The sequence below is a fragment of the Desmodus rotundus genome, chromosome 4, assembly GCF_022682495.2.
Source record: "Desmodus rotundus isolate HL8 chromosome 4, HLdesRot8A.1, whole genome shotgun sequence".
NCBI classification, from domain to species: Eukaryota; Metazoa; Chordata; class Mammalia; order Chiroptera; family Phyllostomidae; genus Desmodus; species Desmodus rotundus.
Window position 1 is genome coordinate 35,744,531 of NC_071390.1, and position 22,115 is coordinate 35,766,645.

The following is a 22,115-nucleotide window of genomic DNA, read 5'->3' on the forward strand; positions in this document are numbered from 1 at the left end:
TTTCTCAACTTCATGTTGGTAGTATTTACACCATGGAAATCAGCAAACACTACAAATCAGGCCTCCCACCACCACTCCCCACCACAGAAATCTGCTTTTCCAATACACTAGGGCCTGCCCAAAGATAAGAGGGACCCATGATTCCAATTGTCTCTCGCCTTTTCCCTGTTCCCTTTGACCCTCTCAATTTTTGGATCCACATAACTTTTTAAAGTGTCTTCTGTAAGCAGCTGCTCTGCCAGATGATATGAAGGATACCATGATTACTGCCATCTGGTTTCTCTCCGAGGAACAGGCTGGTCAGTGGGGAATAACAGACACAGGAATAACATGAATAATTGCTAACTGATGATCTTATTTGGCTTTTTTTTCACCTCACTTGTTTTTGAAAGTATTGAAAAAATTGTAAGTGCCATGTGGACAGGTACTTTACTTTTCACTACTGTTGCCCAAGTGCCAGAACAGTGTGAGGCATGTAATAGGTGCTAAACAGTGAATGAATGAAATGACACATTAGAAGGAAGAATATGACTGCTGGTCAAGATGGCAGTGTAGGCAGACATGGCTTTCCGCTTCGCACAACCAGTTCAAAATTACACCTAAAATATAGAACAACCATCATTCAGAACCATCAGAAATCAAGTTGAAAGGAAGTCTGACAACTATGGAATTGAAGAAACTGCATCTATCCAGACTCAGCTGGCAAGCTTGTGCCATATCTGGGACTCCATCAACTTGGCCAACAGTGTTTGACCCATCTTGGAGATACTCAGAGATGCTGCCCCACCCAACTTTCAGGCCCACCCAAGCTGCATTTCCATATGAACGGCTGGCCTTGGTTCATGCTTCACAATTTCCTAAATCCTCTCAAACAAGCAACATCTGGTGTCAGTGAGCCCCAGGCCCTACACTAGCAGCACCCAGCCTAGATTCACAGCTTGGCTTTGCTTGGGAATCTCAAAGCTTAGCACAAGTAGCAACCACCTCAGACTGCTTTATAGGTAAGGCAGGGTGGCCCTGGGCAAACACAGGCATGGCTGACCTTGGCCTGCACCACCCAGGAACCCCAAGCATCAGCAAACCCTGAAGACAGCTACAGACCACACCAGAGTACCACCAACATGCCCCTGCACAGAAGATCCTCCACAAAGGGTGGAGGTTGGTGTCAGGGGTCACAGCACATCCTTGCAGCTGATTGGCCTGGGTAAATCTCTTCCATTCATCTGCCTACTGCAACCAAGGCTGAACTACAAGAGGAGTATGTGCTCAGATCACATGAAGGGCCCACCTTGAGTACCCAGCTTGGGTGATGGGGGAAGCTGTGCCACAGGACCCTGCAGGACCTACTACATTAGGCCACACTACCAAGACACAAAGTCAAACCAGCTCTACATAATACATAGAAACAAACACAGAGAGGCTGCCAAAGTGAAACAAAGAATCATGTCCCAAATGAAATAACAAATCAAAACTCTAGAAAAACAGCTAAATGAAATAGAGATAAACAATCTATCAGATGCAGAGTTCAAGACACTGGTAACAACGATGCTTGAGGAACTTAGTGAGGACCTCAACAACACAAAAAAGATCCAGTGGGAAATTAAGGATACACTAATTGAAATAAAGAACAATTTACAGGGAAACAACAGTAGATTGGATGAAGCCACGAGTCAAGTCAATGATTTAGAATAAGGAAGCAAAAAAACCCCAACCGGAATAGCAAGAAGAAAAAAAATCCCCAAAATTGAGGATAGTGTAAGCAGCCTGTGGGACAACTTCAGGTTCCAACATTCGCTTCATAGGGGGTACCACAAGGTTAAGAGAAAGAGCAACAAATTGGAAATCTATTTCAAAAAATAATGAAAGAAAATTTCCCTAATTTGGTGAAGGAAATAGACATGCCAGTTCAGGAAGCACAGAGAGTCCCAAACAAGATGGATGTAAAGAGGCCCACTCCAAGACACATCAAAATTAAAATGCCAAAGATTAAAGACAAAGAGAGAACGTTAAAAGCAGCAACAGAAAAGCAGTTAGTTACCTATGAGGGAGTGCCCATCCCATAGTGTGTCAGTTCTTCTCTCAAAAGAAACTTTGCAGGAAAGAAGGCACGGGCAAGAAATATTCAAAGTTATGAAAAGCAGGGACCTACACCCAAGATTGCTTTACCCAGCAAAGCTCTCATTTAGAATCTTAGAATCAAAGGGCAGATAAAGAGCTTCCCAGACAAGAAAAAGCTAAAGGAGTTCATCATTACCATTATTGCATGAAATGTTAAAGGGACTTATTTAAGAAAAAGAAGAAAATAAAAACTATGAATAATAAGATGGCAAAAAAATGTATCTATCAACAATTGAATCTAATAAACCAACTTAGCAAACAAGAACAGAGACAGAATCATGTATACAGAGAGTGTTTTGATGGTTACCAGATGGGAGGGTAGTTAGGGGAATGGGTGAAGAGGTGAGGGGATTAAGAAGTACAAATAGATAGTTATAGAATAGCCATAGGTATGTAAAGTACAGTACAGGAAATGGAGAAGCCAAAGAGCTTATATGCATGACCCATGGACATGAACAATGGTGTGGGGATTGCTGAGGGAGTGGGGAGTGTTGAGTGGAGGAGGGCAAAAGGAGAAAATCAGGATAACTATAATAACATAATGAATAAAGTATGATTAAAATTACACATTAAATAACTGAAGAGAATATATTAAAATACTAATGATGCTTATCTACAAATAATGGGATTATGGGTCATTTTAATTTTCTTCTTTTTGGGGCAGATTGAGGACCTTGCCATTTTTAAATAATGTACATGTGTTAGATTGGAAGCCAAATGAAACAAAAGAAATAACAACAGGAGTTTTTCAAAGTGACAAATTTAATAACCAGAAGCCATAACCCTTATTGAAGTCCAGTTATAGGAAAGTTTCATAGGAATACCTCTTGAAGGAAGTGAGACTTGAGAAGTTTAAAATCTCTTTCCCTCAGGGTCATTTTAAGCTAACTCTCATAAAGGAAAGACCAGGTAAAAAAATTTGCACTAAGAGCTAAGTGAATGGCAGCTGATGTCTTTCCCAGGTGTCTAGAATCCACACTGGCCCTGGCCAGTGTGGCTCAGTTTGTTGGAGTGCCATCCCATGGACCGAAAAATGTTCAAATCTTGGTCAGGGCACATACTCAGGTCGTGGGTTCCATCCCCTGTCTGAGCTCATACCCTGGGTCCAGTGTGTACCCTGATTAGGGTGTATACAAGGAGGCAACCAATTGATGTTTCTCTCTCAACATTGATGTCTCTTTCTCTCTCTTATTTTCCCTCTCTCTAAAAGCAATGAGAAAATCTCCTCAGGTGACAATTAAAAAAAAAAAATCCAAACTGGTGGATTATGTGGTAGAAAATTCCACAGTCTCAACAATTTTTTATTTGCTTCACTTATCGATTACTGAGAAAGGCACATTAGAATCCCTCACTGTGGTGGTGGATTTGTTGGTCTCTCCTTCAAATACAATGCTTCATTTTGTGTAATTTTTTCAGATCTGTTTTCCAGGTCACTAACTTTCCCTTCACCTGTGTCTAAACCAATGTTTAAACTTTCCCTTGAAGTTCAAATCTTAATTATTAAATTTTTTAATCCTAAGGTATTATATTTGGTCTTTTTCTACTTTGACTCATTAATGTTGATACATTATACTTTTGTTCTTTAAACTCATTTCATAACTGGTATTTGGTAATTCTACCCTCTGCTGTCTGCCTAGTGCTGATTCTGTAGTTTCTTTATTTTGTGATGATTATAATTTGTTTCCAGATATGCTTTGGGACATCTTTGAGGCCTGTCTTTAAGTGAGTTTGTCAAGAATGGATTCGTTTTTGCTTTTGTCAGGTGTTTTGTGGTACTGTCAGCCTAAGGCTGATTAGATGGTGTTAATTTCTAGTTCCAGACCTGTTTGGAGGTGGGTTAATGATCAGTTAGGAATTGTGAGGTGAGATCTTTTCCTTTTACTCTATCCGACTAGAGTAGGGTTGAGACAGCCAAGGGTTCCCACCACCCATTCCTTTATATATTTTTTCCTCTCCATCTATTGACCTCGTTATCTTTTAGGGGATCCTAAATTTGTACAGTTATCTATAATACAGCCTTCTACATTGCAGGACTTATCCTTTGCCACTCGAGCATAGGCCGTTTAAACCCAAACTGCCAGCTCCTGGAGACTTACAAATGACCCTAGTGAGGGGTGGTTCAGTGCTTCCTTTCTTCTTTGGATTTGGGCTTTCTTGTTATCTTCCCTTCCCCCCACTAGTTTATTCATGCAGTTAAAAATATGAATTGTATATTTTAGAATCACTTTTAGATGTTCTGTACTGGGAGGGCTTCTCTGGAATCTGGATTGCCTTGGTGGCAAAAATATATATCCAGTGTCCAGGTAACAACTTGCTATCTCGGTTAAGAAGAATTACTGCCCCTTATTACCCTTCCCTTCTCCACAAATGTTATCCATCTTCACCCCTGTCGCATTGTCACATCTATTCCAACTAATAAACTATAAGTGCTTCCATTTACTTAAACACTTGCTATGTGCTAGTCACTGGCCTAAGCATTTTACATGTTGTATTTTATTTAGCCTTTACAGTAGTCCTGACACGGAGGCAAAGTTTTAATCTCTGTCTTGCAGAAGAGGAGTCTGCATTTCAGAGAGGTTAAGCTATGTACCCATAGGAGTCTGCATGCTTGTCCATCAAACTATACTCTCCGTCATGACTGATTGATGGGGAAACTGAAGTGGTGTTCCCAAGCAAGTGTCTTGAACTCAAATAAGTTTAGGGAACACAGTTCATTAAAATGAAATGCTTTTCTTTGCAAAGAAATCTCCGAGCCTTTAATACATTTTATGTGCACTGAGAGTCTAACGGAATAGATGAAGTGTGGAGCTTTCCCCAAACCCTTTTCACCACAGAAGTCTTTTCTTCCAGCATTTGCTGTGCCATAGAACACAATTGGGGAAATGTTGCCTAAAATAATGAAATTTATCCCTCTCCTTCTATATATTTGAGCATAAAAAATTTGGAAAACTCCAGAGAAAGATAAAAGATAATCTTTAACCAGTGATGATGATTATCATGATGATTAACAAACACCAGATGGAGGTACCCACCTTGACCATATTTCTAGTCATATGATTTATCTTCAAATGACTGTTGCGATATTCCCATCAGCCTCATGCTACTCATTTATTTACCAAGGACATTCAAAAGAGTGTGTCACATTCCATAGGGCATTAGTTACCAAAGGGGATCACCTCAACTTCCTCGCACACGGACAGCACTGTTGGCACAAGGACGAGCCTCAGAGCATCGCTGGAGCGACAGCCCTCACTGGGAGATACACCTTCCATGATTTTCAAGTCCCGAGCAGTCTCAGCAAAACAAATACACAAGAATGTTAACAGTGACTATCACTGAGTGGTAGTGTTTTGAATGCTACTTTTAATTTGTTGTATTTTAATTTTTACTTTTTAAGAATATTTTATTTATTTATTTTTAGAGAAAGGAGAAGGGAAGGAGAAAGAGAAGGAGAGAAACGTCAATGTGTGGTTGTCTCTCACGTGCCCCCAACTGGGGAGCTGGCCCACAACCCAGGCACATGCCCTGACTGGGAATGGAACCAGAGACCCTTTGGTTCGCAGGCCGGTGCTCAGTCCACTGCGCCACAGCAGCCAGGGCTAGTTTGTTGTACTTTTAAACATTTCTACAATATTAGGTACCATTTTTAGAATATCAGAAGTGTTTTTTAAAGGAATCTCATAACTACTTAAGAGGAAAAATAATTTTTACAATTGAGGGGTCCGACGCTCAGAGAGGAAGATGACTTTGTGAAAGTCACACAGTCTGTCAGAGGTTAAAGGGGAGTTCTCGGCTCCTGGACTAGGACCCTCCTGAGGATACTGACCCTTATTCTACAATCGCCCAGATGAGCCACTGCCATGGCTGTCCTCCTTGGGAAAGGAGTCCCCAAAGGAGGAAATACATGGGTCTTCTGGGTCAGAAAGTTCCCTCTCTCTCTGGACAAACAGGAAGCTATGCTGCCAACTCCATGGAGTTCTCTCGCCAGTGCTTCAGTGTTTGCTACTAATTGTCTCACCTGGGGAGGGAGTCATTAAAGGAGGGGAAGGGCTCACGCTAGGAGTGAGGGAGGACCCTCTCTGTCAAGGACGCCGTCCTGTAATACAGGAAGCATGGTTGCTGCCGCTTCTTTCTAGGATGTTTACTGCCATGGAGCACCCCCAGAAGACATGGACAAAGAATGTCACTTGACTTCTCCCCTAGGAAAGAGTGGCTGGAACCACCTAATATGAAAGTTTGCAAATCTTTGGCTGCAGAGGTTGGGTGATTGGGAGGTCTGTGGTGATTCTGGAATTCATTTTACAAAATAGACAATGAAGTAATTGATTGATACACTGTTTTCAATTAAGACTGAATTTTTGTGGTTTTTCTGTTGGAAATAAGAGCTCAGAGGGATGATGGTGTAACACTGGAGAAAGTATTTTATAAACTCACCCACCTGTATCTGCCTTCCCATACAACGTGAGCAGTAGAAGTTGGAAAGTGGGGGCTGAAATGAGGGCTGGGAGCAGATGTCCTCTCTCACAGTGACATTGAATTGGAAGGAGCACTCAGAAAGTTTTGGCACCAACCTCGTCATTTTTCATATAAGGAAAGTACATTTTAAAGATGAGAAAAATCGTATTTAAATACATATCGAGTATCTAGTTTGTACTAAGTACTAAGCTAGGCATCGAAGGTACAGCAGAAAAACAAGATAGATGGGCCCCTTGCCTTCTGTAAGCCAGAGACCAGGAGGAAAAATTACAAAACAAACTCCCAGCCACATTCCAGATCTCTTAGGTCCTAATTGGTGACCTTGCTTACATTTTCCATCTAATACACTTTAGGCACTTAAGATTTCCTATATGATTTTGGGCAATTCTCTAAATATATGTAGGCTTCAGCCTTAGGAACACATAAAAAGAAACTTGAACAATTACCTGTTAGTTTATTTATTTACCGAATAGTTACTTGGAACCATCTATATCCTGGGCATAAAGTTAACTGAACTCACAGAATAAGATGTTTTTGCTGAGAGTTAAATTTCCATCTGTCGGTGATTCTCTCCAAACAGTTACCAACAGGTAACTGGAATATACAATGTTGGCTAAATTTCATTTTTGCTAGTCAAAGCTGGCTTACTCCCCCAGGTACCCTACTTCCAACTTGATTTGCATTTTCCCTCCTTCTCGCCTCCTCTCCTTCCATCCAACTCCCCTCCTTCCCTCCCTCCTTCCCCTCCTCTCTTTTCCTTTTCCCCTCCCTTCTTCTCTCTCTTCTTTCTTTCTGTTCATCCATCTTCTTTCCATTAACACCAGTGAAGTGATTTACAGTAAGAGATTTCAAAGTCATAAAGCTGGACACTTGAATTGGCAGAGTTGGTATATTCTTGCTTTGTAGCTGTTCCACCACATTGTAACTTTTTATTATTCCTAAGTGAGAAATTTTCCTAAGTCTCAAGATTTTATTTAGCATAGGAGATGCCAATACAGGATTATATCCACCAGCATTTCAGGGAAACATGTTATTGGCATTAATCCTAAAGAGGGCAAGGATGAAAGGGAGAAAAAGAAAAAAATGTTAAATGACATGACTGATTCTTGACAAGTCCAGATAAAAAGGAAGAAAAAAGTAGTGGTCCTTATCAGGGCAAATACTGTTATCTCCCAAAGTACATAAGAATTTCCAATATTAACCAACCTGTACCCTTCAAAAGACATTTTCTCATAGCTGAAGAATCACATTCATGTTGGCAGCTGATTTACGAGTGCAGGAATGTGGTTTCTTGGACCATTGCCTCATTAGAATTGAGAAAGCGGAGAAATAAGTGGTGCTCCTTTGTTCGCTTTTTCAGTTCACTTGTATGTAATTTTTTTCTTTCAACTTTCAGGAAATTAGTATCAAGCACTTACATGAAATTAGCAAGAGCTTATGGGCGTACTGCTAATCACTGCATAGTAGCCCTTTCAGAATCTTATTTCAACAAGCGAACAAGGTACATTTGCATATTCTTTTTTGAAGATCATTGTTGTATCTGGTCCAAAGACTGACCATCTCATTGAGACGTTTCTCCTGTCGAACTGAGGGCTTTCTCAGGCACTCTATATCCACTCATTGCGCATGGGTGTGTATGTGTGTGTGTGTGTGTGCTGCAGAAGGCAGTGGCAGCCTTCAACAAGGATGGATGAGGGATCTACCGTGTAATTGTTGAAAAAGGCAGGGTCTGGCTGGAGAAGCACAAAGCTGGCCCCCTGTCTTAGCAGGGTCTTTTTCTGTGGAAAAAAATGACAATTCTTTTGGTCACTTTCTATCCCAGAGTGGGAGGTTCACAACCAGACACTAGTCTGGGAAGGAAACTATTCTTCACAAAATCCCACTTGATACTCCATGCTGTTGTGTTTTACTCTTTTACTTAATGTCTACACTTCTGTTTCCTCATCCAGAAAACTGTGCCACAGGTACGTGCATAGTATCTCCTAGCCACATTTACTGCTATTACTATTACTAGTACTGTTACTACCACTACTGTTACTTTACTATTACAATTATTATCACTACTACCATCGCTACTACTGCCAGCCTTTCTATAATTACTACTCAGGGTCAACTCAGTATTGTATTTGGACACTGAACAATGGTAATATTATTTTGAACTCCAGAAAACTGTGATGTGTTGGAAGTCTGTCTTTAAGTAGCAGAAAACTTAATTCAAACTGGCTTTTAAAAAAAAACAACAACTGAGAATTTCTAGGCTGGCAATAAAGTAAGCTAAGGTAGCTTGAAATGTTCCCACTACAAACCAAAAGAAATGCTGGATAAGTTTTTTTCCAGAAGATCTTAAACTATGAATTCAAGTTCTTTAATAGTTTTGGTCTATTCACATTGTCTGCCTCCTTATTGGTGATTTTTGAGGAATTGGCCCATTTCATCCAAGTTGTGGAAACTGTGTGTAGAGCTGCTCACAGTGCCACTTTATCCTTTTACTGTCTGTATAGTCTATAGGGATTTTCTCCTTCACTCCTGATATTAGCCAGTTATGTCTTCTTTCTTTTTTGGTCAGTTTTGCTATAGGTTAATTTGTATTTTATAGATCTTTTTACAGAACAAGATTTGGTTGTTTTGACTTACTCTATTTTCCTCTTTTCAGTTTTATTGATTTTTGCTTTTATCATTATGATTTTCTTCCTTCTGCTTGCATTAGGTTTACTTTCCTCTGCTTCTTCTAGTTTTTAAAAGCCTTTTCTATAAGGATTTGATGCTATGGATTTCTATCTAAACACTGCCTTAAATCGTCATGCACATTTTTATATGTTATTTTTATTTTTGTTCAGTTTAAAATATTTCCTAACTTCCCTTGAGACTTCTTTGATGCATAAATTTATTTATAAGGGTGTTGCTTAATTTCCATAGTTGGGAGACTTCATGTTACCTTTCTTATTATTGTTTCCATTTTAATTCCACTATAGTCAGAAAACATACCTTGTGTGATTTTAATTGTTCTAAATACGGTCAGGCTTGCTTTATGGCAGAGGATATGGTCTGTCTTGTGAGTATGCCACATGCCCTTGGAAAGAGTGTATATTTTGTTGTTGGTGGTGGAATGTCCTAAAAACTTCTGTAAGATCCAGTTGGTTGATGGTGTTGTTCAGTTCATCGGCATCCTTGATAATTTCCTATTAGTTCTATCAATTACTGAGAGGCAAGTTGAAGTCTCTAACTCTTAATTGTGGATTTGATTATTTATTTCTACTCTTAGTTCAATTAGTTTTTGCTTCATACACTGTGAAGCTCTTTTAAAGATATGCACATAATTAGGATTGTTATATCTCCTGGTGAAGTGACCCTTTGATCCTTTTATCATTGTTTATTGCCCCTTTTTATCCCCAGTAAAACTTGGCTCTAGTGTCTACTTTGTCTGGTATTAATACAACTCCAGCTTTCTTTCAATTAGGGTTTACATAGATTTTCTTTTGCTATTTTTTAAAAGATTTCATTTTTATTTATTTTTAGAGAGAGGGAAAGGAAGGGAAAAAAAGAGGGAGAGAAACATTGATGCGCGAGAGAAACATCGATCAGTTGCCTCTCACATGTCCCCAAATGGGAACCTGACCCACAACCCAGGCATGTGCCCTGACTAGGAATCGAACCCATGACCTTTCAGTTTGCAGGCCAGTGCTCAATCCACTGAGCCACACCAACCAGGACACTTTGCTATCTTTTTACTTTAATATACTTATATCATTGCATTTGAAGTAAGTTTCTTGGAGATTCCTGTAGTTGGGTCATGGTTTTTTTCATCCACTCTGATAATCTTTGTCTTTTGGTATTTTTCAACTGTCTCCAGATATCAAATCTTCTTCTTTTTCTCTCCACCTCCCTTTGTGACATCTATTTACTTATTTACCAAATATCTCTTGATGGGCAAACTCGCTCCCTTGAGAGCCATTTCTTTACAGATGCCAATATGCATCCTTAACTCGCTGCAGTCTATCTTACCAGCGCACTTACTGGAATATGTAATGGTCTTACAACTTGACATCGTTTGTCACTGTCTCACATTTTGTGCTATTGTTCTCGTGTATTGTGTATTAAGTTCTACGTTCTAAACCTCAGAAGATGTTATTAGCATTGTCGCTTCAAATATGGTTGGCCTCCTCACACAACCAGATTAATATTATAACTAAAATATAGAACAACTGTCACTCAGAACCATCAGAAATTGAGTTGAATGGAAGTCCGACAACTACAGAATTAAAGAAATCACATCCATCCAGACTGGTAGGAGGGGTGGAAACATGGAAAGGGCTTGTCTCACACCCATGAGTGATGGATAGAAGTATGGGAGAGATATCTCAGGAGTGAGGAATCCCAGCCCCACACCAGGACCCCAGCCCACGGTTCCAGTGCCAGGAAGATAAGTCCTCATAACTTCTGGCTGCAAAACCCAGCAGGGATTAAGTAGGTGGAAGGAACTTCTGGAGTCCCAAACGGTTTCTCTTAAAGATCCCACACATGGACTTACTCAGACTCACTCCCTCACTGCATGAGGGTAGCAGTTTTAAAGGCACCAGTGGCATACGGGGAGGAACTGAAGTGTCTGGCATCAAGGCGGGAGCTGGGGCACAGCTTTCTCTCAGACAGAAAGGGAGCCCTTCCCCCACAGAGCCACAGGGCTGGCAGGCATGTGCCATTTATGAAACTCTACCAACCTGGCTAACACTGTTTGCCTTGCCCTGGAGATCCCCTGAGACCCTGTCCCACCTAAATTATGGGCCCACCCGAAAAGTTAATTATGACTTTTCCATATGAATGGCTGGTCTTGGCTCATGTTTCACAACTTCAAAAATCCTATCGAACAAGCAACAAATGGCCTAAGTGAGCCTCCAGCCCCTGTATCTCTTGCTAAGTGGCCCCAGGCCAGGCACTAGCAGCAGCCAGCCTAGATTCAAGTTGGCTTCACTTGGGAATCTTCAGGCCTGGCACAAGTAGCAGCATCTCAGATTGCTCTGCAGCTCAGGCAGGGTGGCCCCAGGCAGTGTGCAAGTTGGGGCTGACTTTAGCTTGCACCACCCAGGAAATCCCAGAGACTGCACACCCAGTGGACAACTACAGACCACATTGGAGCACCACCACCCTATCCCTGTACAGAAGATCCTCCATGGAGAGCAGAAGTTGGTGGTCAGTGGTCACAGCCAGTCCTTGAAGCTGGCTGGCCTGGGTAAATCCCTCCCATTGACCTGTCAGCAACAATCAAGGCTCAACTACAAGAAGAGAGTGTACTCAGCCAACATGAATGGTGCACCTTGAGTACCCAGCTTGGGCTGGACCAAACAGGACACCTACTACATTAGGCCATTCTACCAAGACAGGGAGTCAAAGAAGTTCTACCTAATACATAGAAACAAACATAGGGAGGCTGCCAAAATGAGCAGACAAAGAAACATGGCCCAAATGAAAGAATAGATCAAAACTCCAGAAAAAAAGCTAAACAAAATGTAGATAAGCCATCTATCAGATGCAGAGTTCAAAACCCTGGTGAGAAGGATGCTTGAGGAACTCAGTGAGGAGCTCAACAGCATAAACAAAGATCCAGTGGGTAATGAGGATACACTAATTGAAATAAAGAACAATTTACAGGAAACAACAGTAGAGTGGATGAAGCCATGAATCAAATCAATGATTTGGAACATAAGGAAGCAAAAAACAACCAATCAGAACAACAAGAAGAAAAAGGAATTCAAAAAATTGAGGGTAGTGTAAGTAGCCTCTGGGACACCTTTAAGTGTTCTACATTCACATCATAGGGCTACCAGAATAAGAAGAAGAAAAGCAACAAATTGGAAATTTATTTGAAAAAATAATGAAAGAAAACTTCCCTAATTTGATGAAGGAAATAGACATGCAAGTCCAGGAAGCACAGAGAGTCCCAAACAAGATGGATGCAAAGAGACCCACTCCAAGACACATCATAATTAAATGCCAAAGGTTAAAGATAGAGGAAGAATCTTAAAAGCAGCAAGAGAAAAGCAGAAGTTACCTACAAGGGAGTTCCCATAAGACTGTCAGCTGATTTCTCAAAAGAAACTTTGCAGGCTAGATGGGATGGGCAAGAAATATTCAGTCATGAAAAGCAGGCACTACGGCCAAGAGTGCTCTGCCCAGCAAAGCTATCATTTGGAATGGAAGGGCAGATAAAGAGCTTCCCAGACCAGAATAAAACTAAAGGAGTTCATCACCAAGCCATTATTATATGAAATGGCAGAGGGACTTATTTGAGAAAAAGAAGGTGAAACCTATGAATAATAATATTGCAATAAATATCTGTCAATATTTGAATCTAAAAAACCAACTAAGCAAACAAGAAGAACAGAATCATGGATAATTTTTTTAAAAGTAGGAGAGGAATTAGGTAGGGAGAATCTTCAGAGAACCAGGAAAGTCTAATACCGGGGAAAAAAGAGGGAAAGGATTGGTTTGGAAGAGCCCCAGCGGTAGGACAGTTCTGAGAAATGTCAGAATTAATGCCAGGCATTAGGTTTCTCTTTTAGAGAAATCCTGCATCTACCTAAATGACTGGTTCTAGTATGTCCACTGTGTCTCATTCATTAGCCAATGATTCTAGTGGACTCAATGATTCCAATGATTCATTAGCCAATGGAAGCATCTCAGAGAAAGTGTGACTTGGCATGAAGAGTTCAGTGGATTCAAAAGTTCAGCAACTGTCAATCACACATGCACCCTGCAACAGGATCTCTCCCTCTCTCTTTAAGAAGATTTTATTTATTTCTTTTTAGAGAGAGGAAGGGAGGGAGAAAGAGAGGGAGAGTAACATAGATGTGTGAGAGAAACATAGATTGGTTACCTCTCACATGCCCCAACCAGGGATGTGGCCAGCAACCCAGACACGTGTCCTGAACAAGAATCAAACCGGTGACCTTTTGGTTTGTGGGAAAATGCCCAACCGACTGAGCTACACCAGTCAGGGTGAAACAGGATACCTTGAAGGAAGATCTGAGGGATGCACTTAGGTGGCCACCACATATAATTTCTTTTGAAATGTTAGCTGTCAATTTTATTGTAGCTCTCCTTAAGACAATGGGCATTTTTTCCCCCTCTAGATGCTTTTAAAATTTTCTCATGTCTTTGTTTTTCAGTAATTTCTATAATGTGTCTAGGTATGGTTTTCTTTGTACTTCTCCTCTTTGGGGGTTGTTGAACATCTTGAGTGATGGTGTTATGTCTTCCATCAATACTGGAAAATTCTCAGTCGTATGCTGTTGATACTGCTTCCGTTCCATTCTCTCTCCTGTCTCTCCTGTTGGGACTACATTACATGTACATTATACTGTTTGATATGTCTTATATTTGGACATACTCTTTTTTGCCAGTTTAGTTTCTTTCCATGGTTCAATAGAAATGGTTAATACTGATCTGCCATTGAATTCACTGACTGCCTTACATGTCTAATTTGCTCTGTAATCGACCCAATGAATTTTTAGATCTAGAAATTATATTTTTCAATTTAAAAATATCTATTAATTTTGCAGATTCCAATTCTCTGTTTAAATCCTTTAACATTTCTTCTGTTTTCTTTAACATATTAGGCATATTTATTATATTGTGTTTTTATTATAACTTCATTATCTGAATCCTCTGTGGACTTGTGTTGATTTAATTTTTTTGATTATTGATCGTTGTTCCTGCTAGTTTTTATACATAATACATTGTTACTATATCAGCATTGTGTAAAAGAACTGTGGACATGTGAGGATATCTTCCACTGAAGAGGGATCCTCTTTGTCTTCTTTAGGCAGAAAAAGGGTCAGGGGTTAACTACCGCAGTTCAATCATAGGTTGAGTTGAGGTGGGCTGGATTTACAATTTGAGAAAGACTCTGTCCACCCTTGCTTTGTCTTTGTCCTTTACACACGGCTTTACCAGGCATTTGATTGAGAGCCTAGAACGTCTAAGTCCTCCCAGCCCTAAAAAGGGCTCTTCCCTCTGGCCTTTTAGTTCATCTAATCCTCCACAGCTCTTTGATGTCTTTAACATGTTTTTCATTTAATTTATCCATTTGTTTTTAGTTGTTGCAGCAAGAGCTTTGACCTCCTGTGACCGCCTACATTGTATCCAGGAGCCAATGTATATCTAATCTGTTATCTAATAATATTGCAACAAGTAATCTTATTCATGCTTTATTTCATACAAATTCAAGTACAGCTATAGGATGAAGTCCTAGATGAAACAGATGTACATTTTTAATTTTGGTAGACTTTGCCAAAATGCTATCCTTAGAGGCTATACCAATTTACACTCCCACTAGCAATATCTGAAAGTGCCTCTTTCGCAAATCCAGCCCCCAACGCCGTTACTGATGCTGCATGTTATCTTTGCAAGTTGTGCGCATAGGAGTGGCGTGACCAGAACTTTGCAATAAGAAGGTTAATTCAGTGACAATTTGATAAATGGATAGGAAAGTGCTAAGAACAAAATTTACTTACCTCATAGTTTTTGTTTCTAATAATCTACCAAGTGAAAGCCGACTGTATTCATGCTTGAAAACATCCCCCGAACGTTTCCTATCAGGCTTAGCTGGAACGAAGATGCTCCAAATCCTTTCATGGGCTTACTACAGATGTTAGGAGATTTTTAGTGGCTGCAGTGTAGTACATCTGTGTCTCACTCCAATCTCAGTACCTGAGTCAGGAAGAGCCAGTTTTATGACTCAGGAATAGAAGGGTTTCCCCTTAGGGCTCTAGCAGAGGAGACAATCTGGGGAAGTAAAGAACATGAGATGATGTCTCTGTTAAGAAGTCTGTTCCTGCTTCGTTCTTGGCCCCAAAAGCCATTAGCCTGATAAAACAATATTGCATGTTAGTTTCAGGAATGTAACTCAGCCATTCCAGTGTTTCCTTTCTGGGTCTCTGTGGATTTCTAACCCTCACTTTAACAGTAAGGCTATATTATCCTCATTTTCTCCTGCCATCATTCGGCTGTTTTTCTTTCTCCTGGGTTCAGTGAGTCATTTCCTCAAGTCTTCCCTGGTTTGGCTTCAAATATGTAGCATAATCATCAAGAGCTGTCCTCTTCTCCCCTTCAGGCTTGAATTGCTCTCAGTGTTGGAGACCTTTTGCTTCCCAGTGTCTGAGGTGGGTGGGCTCCAGCTAGTATCCTTCCTTAAATCTTAGTATGTGTTCTGGAGAGAGCCTGACAGACAGATTATCAGAGAGAGAGGCAACAAAATGAATGTTTCAGGGAGAGAGAGAGAAAGAGAGGCGGTGTCGGGGGGCATGCTTCATCAAGTTATTGATACAGATGCTTTATTGAATACTTAAACTACTGGAAGTTTCCTTCAGAATAACATAAAAAATGCAATCCTTTGTGAGAGACTCGACATAGTTTTCTATTCTGCCCTCTAGGTGCTGGGATTCTCTTACCTGGTTTAGTTGTTCATCTCTTGAGTCCTGACAGCAGGCAGATCTGGATTCGAATACTGACACCACCACCTTCTAGCTGTGTGGCCACGGGGACCATTGGCAGTTTATTTGACCTGCATGTTTTCATTTTCTTATCTGAAAACAATGGAGAGTGTAACAGTGGCCATCTCATAGGACTGGCGGAACAGTTATGAGGAAAGCCACATAGGAAGTGCGCCATAGATTGCAGCCACTGTTATCATTCCTATGGGAATTTAGTTTACGCCTACCCTTTGCTCTTATGTCTTTCAGGGGTGTTCACATGGTATTTAATAACTAACTAGGTCTAGATCAGATGTCAAAAAACAACAGCCCACTGGCCAAGTCCGGCCCTGACCCTGGTTTTGTAAATAAAGTGTTATTGGGTTGTAACCATATCCATTTGCTTGGAGGTTGTCTATGGCTGCTTTTGCTCTACAGTGGCGGAACTGCGTTGATGTAACAGAAGACCCTACAGCCCTCAATGCCAGACACATTGACTACAGGCTTTTATTAGAAAAGGTACCCTGGCTGGTGTGGCTCAGTTGGTTGAGCACTGTCCCACAAAAGGAAGTGTCACCGGTTCAATTCCAGGTCAGGGCACATGCCTGCCTTGTGGGCCAGGTCCCTGGCTGGGGAGCATGCAGGAGGCAACCAATTGATGTTTCTCTCTCACATCAATGTTTCTCTCCCTCTCTTCCCCTCTCTCTAAAAATAAATATATAAAATCTTAAAAAAAAAGAAAACATTTGCCAAACCCCTATCAAGATCCTTATGTTCTAAGTGTTTTAAAGCAAGTAAATAGTTATGGACATATTTGTAACTCTGTGTCTCAGTTTCTCTAACTGAAAGATGCATGTATTAGGTAAGATGACTCCTCAGTAGGATCTTTCTAGAACTATTAAATTGTCTTTGAACTTGTAGAGTCTGGGAATTTGAATTTGGTTTGGGCTTTCTGGTGGGCTCTTCTATAAGCTGAGAGGAGAGATAAAAAGCAGAAAATAACCCTCAGAAACTTAGATGTCAAACATTGTGTCAAATTATGAGATGTGATTTACTCCAGAGAGAATCATGGCAGCTTCGTGAGGCTCTCACTTTTTCCTCTGCACCAGGTGCAGGAGATCTGAGTAATTATTGGGCCCCTTCCTGGCTGATTTAACAACTTTCCTAATTCTTTGGCTTTAAAAAAGTCATTTTTTCTGTCTCCCTTCTGCCTACTCTCCACACCACTTCCTCTCCAGGTTGGCCCCTGACTTTTTGTCTTCCAGCCCAACTTCTTTCTCCAGTGGTTTCTCAGCCCTTGGTTCTCTGCCCTCTCACTCCCCCAAATGTGAGGGAGGCGGGCGACCAGGTCTCGCAGCCCCCCTCAGCTGGCTGTTGTGTCGCTCCCAGCAGAACCTCAGCTCAGGGCCTGGACTCTCAGCAGCAGGGGACCAGTGAGTCGGAGGAAAGGGAAATTCCGCCCACTGGTGATCTGTGTCCTTTGAGGCTTAGGGCTGGGAAGCAGGGAAGCAGGGAAGCCTGCGAGATGTTTGACAGTTTCCGGTAGGTCCCTGGGTTTTAGAGTTGGACAGAGAGTCAGGACTCTGTCAGTTCTGCCCCAAACCCAGGGCAGAGCCCTTGGACCTGTCTTTTTTTGTCGCTGGGCCTCAGTGTCTCTTTGTAAGATAAAAGCAATTCTTTTCTCACTTTTCTCACAGGGTTTTGATGATAATCACACGTGTGGCAGAGCTTTCCTTTTTCTCTTTTTAAAATGAATATTTGATTTCTATTTTTCCCACTTCAAAATTACCTCGTACTTAGGACACAGAAGCACATCTATCATTTTTTGTCCACCCAGCAGCGTCCACTACCCTTTGCTCCAGAACCCCGATTCCCTTCGGGGAGTGAACCTACACCATGGTGTATAATCCGGCCAGGGTGGAAAGTCCGGCTGCTTGTGCTCTGAAGACCCAGCTCGTTCCTTTCCTGCCTCCTGTGGCTGGAAGGTGGACAGTGGCTTCAGCCCAGCCCACGGAAGACCTCTGCTGGGATTTTGACTTTGAGTGTGTGAAATTGGGTGAGTGAAGGGGTTGGCATCCTTTTATCTTGGCAGCAACACCCCTACCAGTCTGCTCCACTCCTAGATCAAGCCTATCATTCCTGCTTTCTGGCCCATGAAACGGCATGCTTTCTGCCTATTTCCAGGCCTGCTTCTATGCATTGTTTTTCTGCGTTGTTTTCAATGAATTCCCCTTTGTTTAAGTTGGCCAAAATGTATTTATGTCACCTGAATCAAAAACTCCAAATGGTACACATGATCCATGTGGAGAAACATTTAGGGAGCAGAGATCACATGTGCAGCAATGTAGTTAGGCCCCACACATGCATTATTTAAGTTTATTAAATTTGTTGCATACATTATTTAAATCAATCCTTACAAAAAACCCTGATGGGGGATATTATTGTTTCGAAGTGACAGATGAGGAAACAAAGGCTCTGTGAGGCTGAGTAACTTACCCACATTTGTATAAGGAGCAAACTGGGTGTTGGAACCAAGGTTTGAACCAAGTGTCGTTGTCTCCAAACACTTTAACCCTCATGCCATAGGAAAATGGCATCAGTACAGTGGTGGGCATTCTGTTTTGCAGCCTGTGTTTAGGGGTTAGCAATTTATTATGAACTTCCCCATGTCAATTGCATTCCTGAACAATATGACATATAATAGCTGCCTAATAGTCCCTCATCTAAATTTGCTGGCATTTATCTAACCAAATTCACAGTTAGACATTATAAAATGCACTGTAGTGAATATCCTTAAATATCACTTTTTATACCCATTGCATTTTTTCCTTAAAATAAATTTTTAGATGTGAAATTTCTGGGTTTAGAGCTCCTGCATAATATGAAAGCTTTTGATACATAAGAATTCCCAGAGAAATCTTATCAGACATTGTTCTTCTTCACAGTGTGTTCAGGTACCAATGAAAGGGCTTTCCACATGGGGAAAAGTGTGAAAAAAGTACAAAGAGCTCATTAATGGCAGTCTTATGTAAAGGAAAGGTAAAATGCCTCTCCAACTTGTATCTATTACAACGAATTAATATAGAAATAAAAATAAATAATGGTCCAAAATTAGGGTACAACCTGAAGTGTGATCAGTATTCAAAGTGTAGGCGTCGGGTTCCTATAGAGATCACAAAAGGAATTGCTTTTATTCTGGGTGTTTTTTTAAGGAGCAAATTCAGAGAGGGAAGTGAGAGGATGATAATGAGGAGGAGAAGGAGGAGGAGGAGGAGGATGACAACAATGATGACTGTGATGGAGGAGAGGAGCAGGAGGGGGATGCCACAGTGCGGCTGTGGTGGTTGTAGTAGCTGCTTGGATTGACTTTATTTCTGAGGCTTTGCCTCTGCATTCCTCCAGGACATTCAGGGAAGTGAGGTTTCTCCCCAGACTTTGGTGGCCCCTGTGGTAAGAAGGGAGCTGGCCACCTAGACATACCTATTTGAGGCAATAAATAGTGATTAAAATGGCATGATTTGAAGGGAGCAAAACTCTTCCTCCACATATACCAATAAGTGCACATTGGTTTCTTTTGCAAGAAAGCCTACATTTGGATGAAAATCTGATATCTGAAAATTTTACTGCCCACTATGAAAACTCTAGCTATAATTACATCATAAATTTCATCCCAATAGGTTAGTAAGACCTAAGAGGTGGAATTATTTTCAAAGGAATAGAAAGCTAGAAAAGTAAAAATTATCATAGTTAGGAGTAAGAGATACTTCTAGAAAGTTTTGGAGACACTGGGGAATCAAGTGGGAACTTGAGGCCCTGGGAGCCTGGAGTTAGGCACGAAGAGCCATGGATAGACAGAAAGTGGGATGTCACCAGGGGGAAGTTGGAATGAACTTTGGCCCTCGCTGGTGTGGCTCAGCGGGTTGGAGCTCATTCCCACAACATTACCCAAACGGCTGGGGGTAAGATTCCTGGTATGGGTGCCTATGATCCCTGGTCCGGGCACGTATGGGAGGCAACCAATCAATGTTTCTCTCTCACATTGATGCTTCTCTCTCTCCTTTCTTCTCTCTCTGAAAGCAATGCAAAAATGTCTATGGGTGAGGATGAAAACAAAAGGAAGAATGAACTTTGCACTGTGTCATAGAGTAGTACAGGTATGTGTAGTAAATGCCAACGGTGTGTCAGCACTTACTGTAACACGTAAGTATCCCAACATCTCTAACATTGCCTTTCACGGATTCTAGGACCCGTGGTGTTTTGCAGTTTAACATCTTTGAAACTGGGGTGCATCACATAACCAATGGTATGTCATGGTTTATTTGGCCCACTTTTTCTTTATCAGTGGCACATGAAGAAATGGTGCACATTCAAATCACGCTGTCTGCAATGTGTGTGCGCATGCACGCATGTGTGTGCTGGCATGTGAGAGAGAGGAGAGGGAGAAGGACAGAGAGAGAGATCACGGTGTCATTCAAGAAGTGTCTGAATGATTATATATTCCACTTACCTTAATAGGTGCTATCTTATTTATTTGTTTATTTGTTTACTTATTTATTAAAGATCTAGTGACCATTGAACCCAGTGTTTCCATTCCTGGTGAGGAAATGAGCCTGTCACGTGAGATGACTTTGTCCATGTCACAGGTGTTTGGGGAGCAGTGGGTCTGAGTGAGTATTCAGAGCATATCCACATGTTCATTACTTACCAAAAACAACTTAAAAATTACACTGGGTTGGGAGCCCCAAGCAAAAGGGTCTGTTTGGATCTGGAAGGACCAAGAGTGATGAGAGCTGTGCCCTGTAAAAAAAGTGCCAGGCCACAGAGCGGGAGGGAGGGTGGAGGCACAGATCATGGCCTGGGCGAGTCAGTAAGTATTAGCTTGGTTCAGACACATTTCCCTCCCTTGTTCCTTCCCTCCCTCCTTCCCTCCCTTCCCATCCTCTCCTTTCCATTCCCCTCTACCCCCCTCCCCTCCCCTCCCTTCCCTTCCCTTCCTTCCTTCCACCTTCCCTCTGTCTCTGTCTCTCTCTTTCTTTCACTTTAAATGGCTGTGAAGCAAGATAAAATAGTGACTTTAGTTATCCCTTTACATGAGGAGGTGCTTCTTGCCTTCTCAGCCACAGGAGAGATACCTGTTGTCCTGTTCTCTCCCTACCCTTGTGGGATCACATCAGGGTTGCGCTTGTTGTATCAGTGTAGACTGGGCTTCAAGTGGGCCTGGATGACACATAATGGTCACATTTTTTCCCGTCTAAAGGCCCTAAAATTGTTCCACCTCATTTTTTGGTCCTCTTCCTACAATTGATATTTTAACCTTTCTTCCCCACAAAAGTCTCTCTTTCCCGGTGAGATGATATCCTGGCCATTCTCCGGTCACACCAGGCAGAGCTGTGTCGTGCCTTCAGGATTCTTTCACAGCGATGCCCTTCTTTGTGTCTTGGTGCCGCCATTGTACCATGTGAGCTTGGGAATCTTGAACCACAGTCTGCTCGTCCCATGTAGGGGTATTAAGAAGATTAAATATAACAATGTCCACAGTTTTATTTTTCATTTCACAATGGCAGACACATAACAAATATTTAATAAGTGATAGCTTTTTAAAAATTACTTTCTTGCAGTAGTCCTTTTTTCTCCGTCATCAAGCACTATATTATAATTCTTTCACCCTTATAACAGAATGTACTCTCTTTCAATTTCTAGATTTTAATATTAATTATGGCTAAATGTGTGGTTATAAGTTTTTACTCTCCTGGGTTTGTTTGCATTCTTCACTTCTGTTTATTTTCACCGAGCGTAATGATCTTCTTATACTGCAAGAAGTTCAGGGAGGTCGTTTTGTGGGATGCATTGGGGGAGAGGCGGGGAGAAGTGCCTTCCCCTTTGTTCTCTCCTACCTCTATCTTCCTTTAAGGCTGACCTATTGCCTATATAGACATCCCCCCTGGTTCTGAACACCCTCTTTGCGACCATCCTAACCCTGTGTACGCCAGTTCTACCTCTTGTCTTCCTGACGGCAACTCACGTTTAGCTCCTCTGTTCCAGAAAACCATTCTAGGT

At 41.4% G+C, this 22,115-nt stretch overlaps 1 pseudogene; it reads left to right on the forward strand.

Annotated features, from left to right (window-relative positions):
* Window positions 1-16,231, forward strand: part of LOC112305328 (dnaJ homolog subfamily A member 1-like) — a 52,063-nt pseudogene extending 35,832 nt beyond the window's left edge.
* Window positions 16,232-22,115: the final 5,884 nt, after the last annotated feature.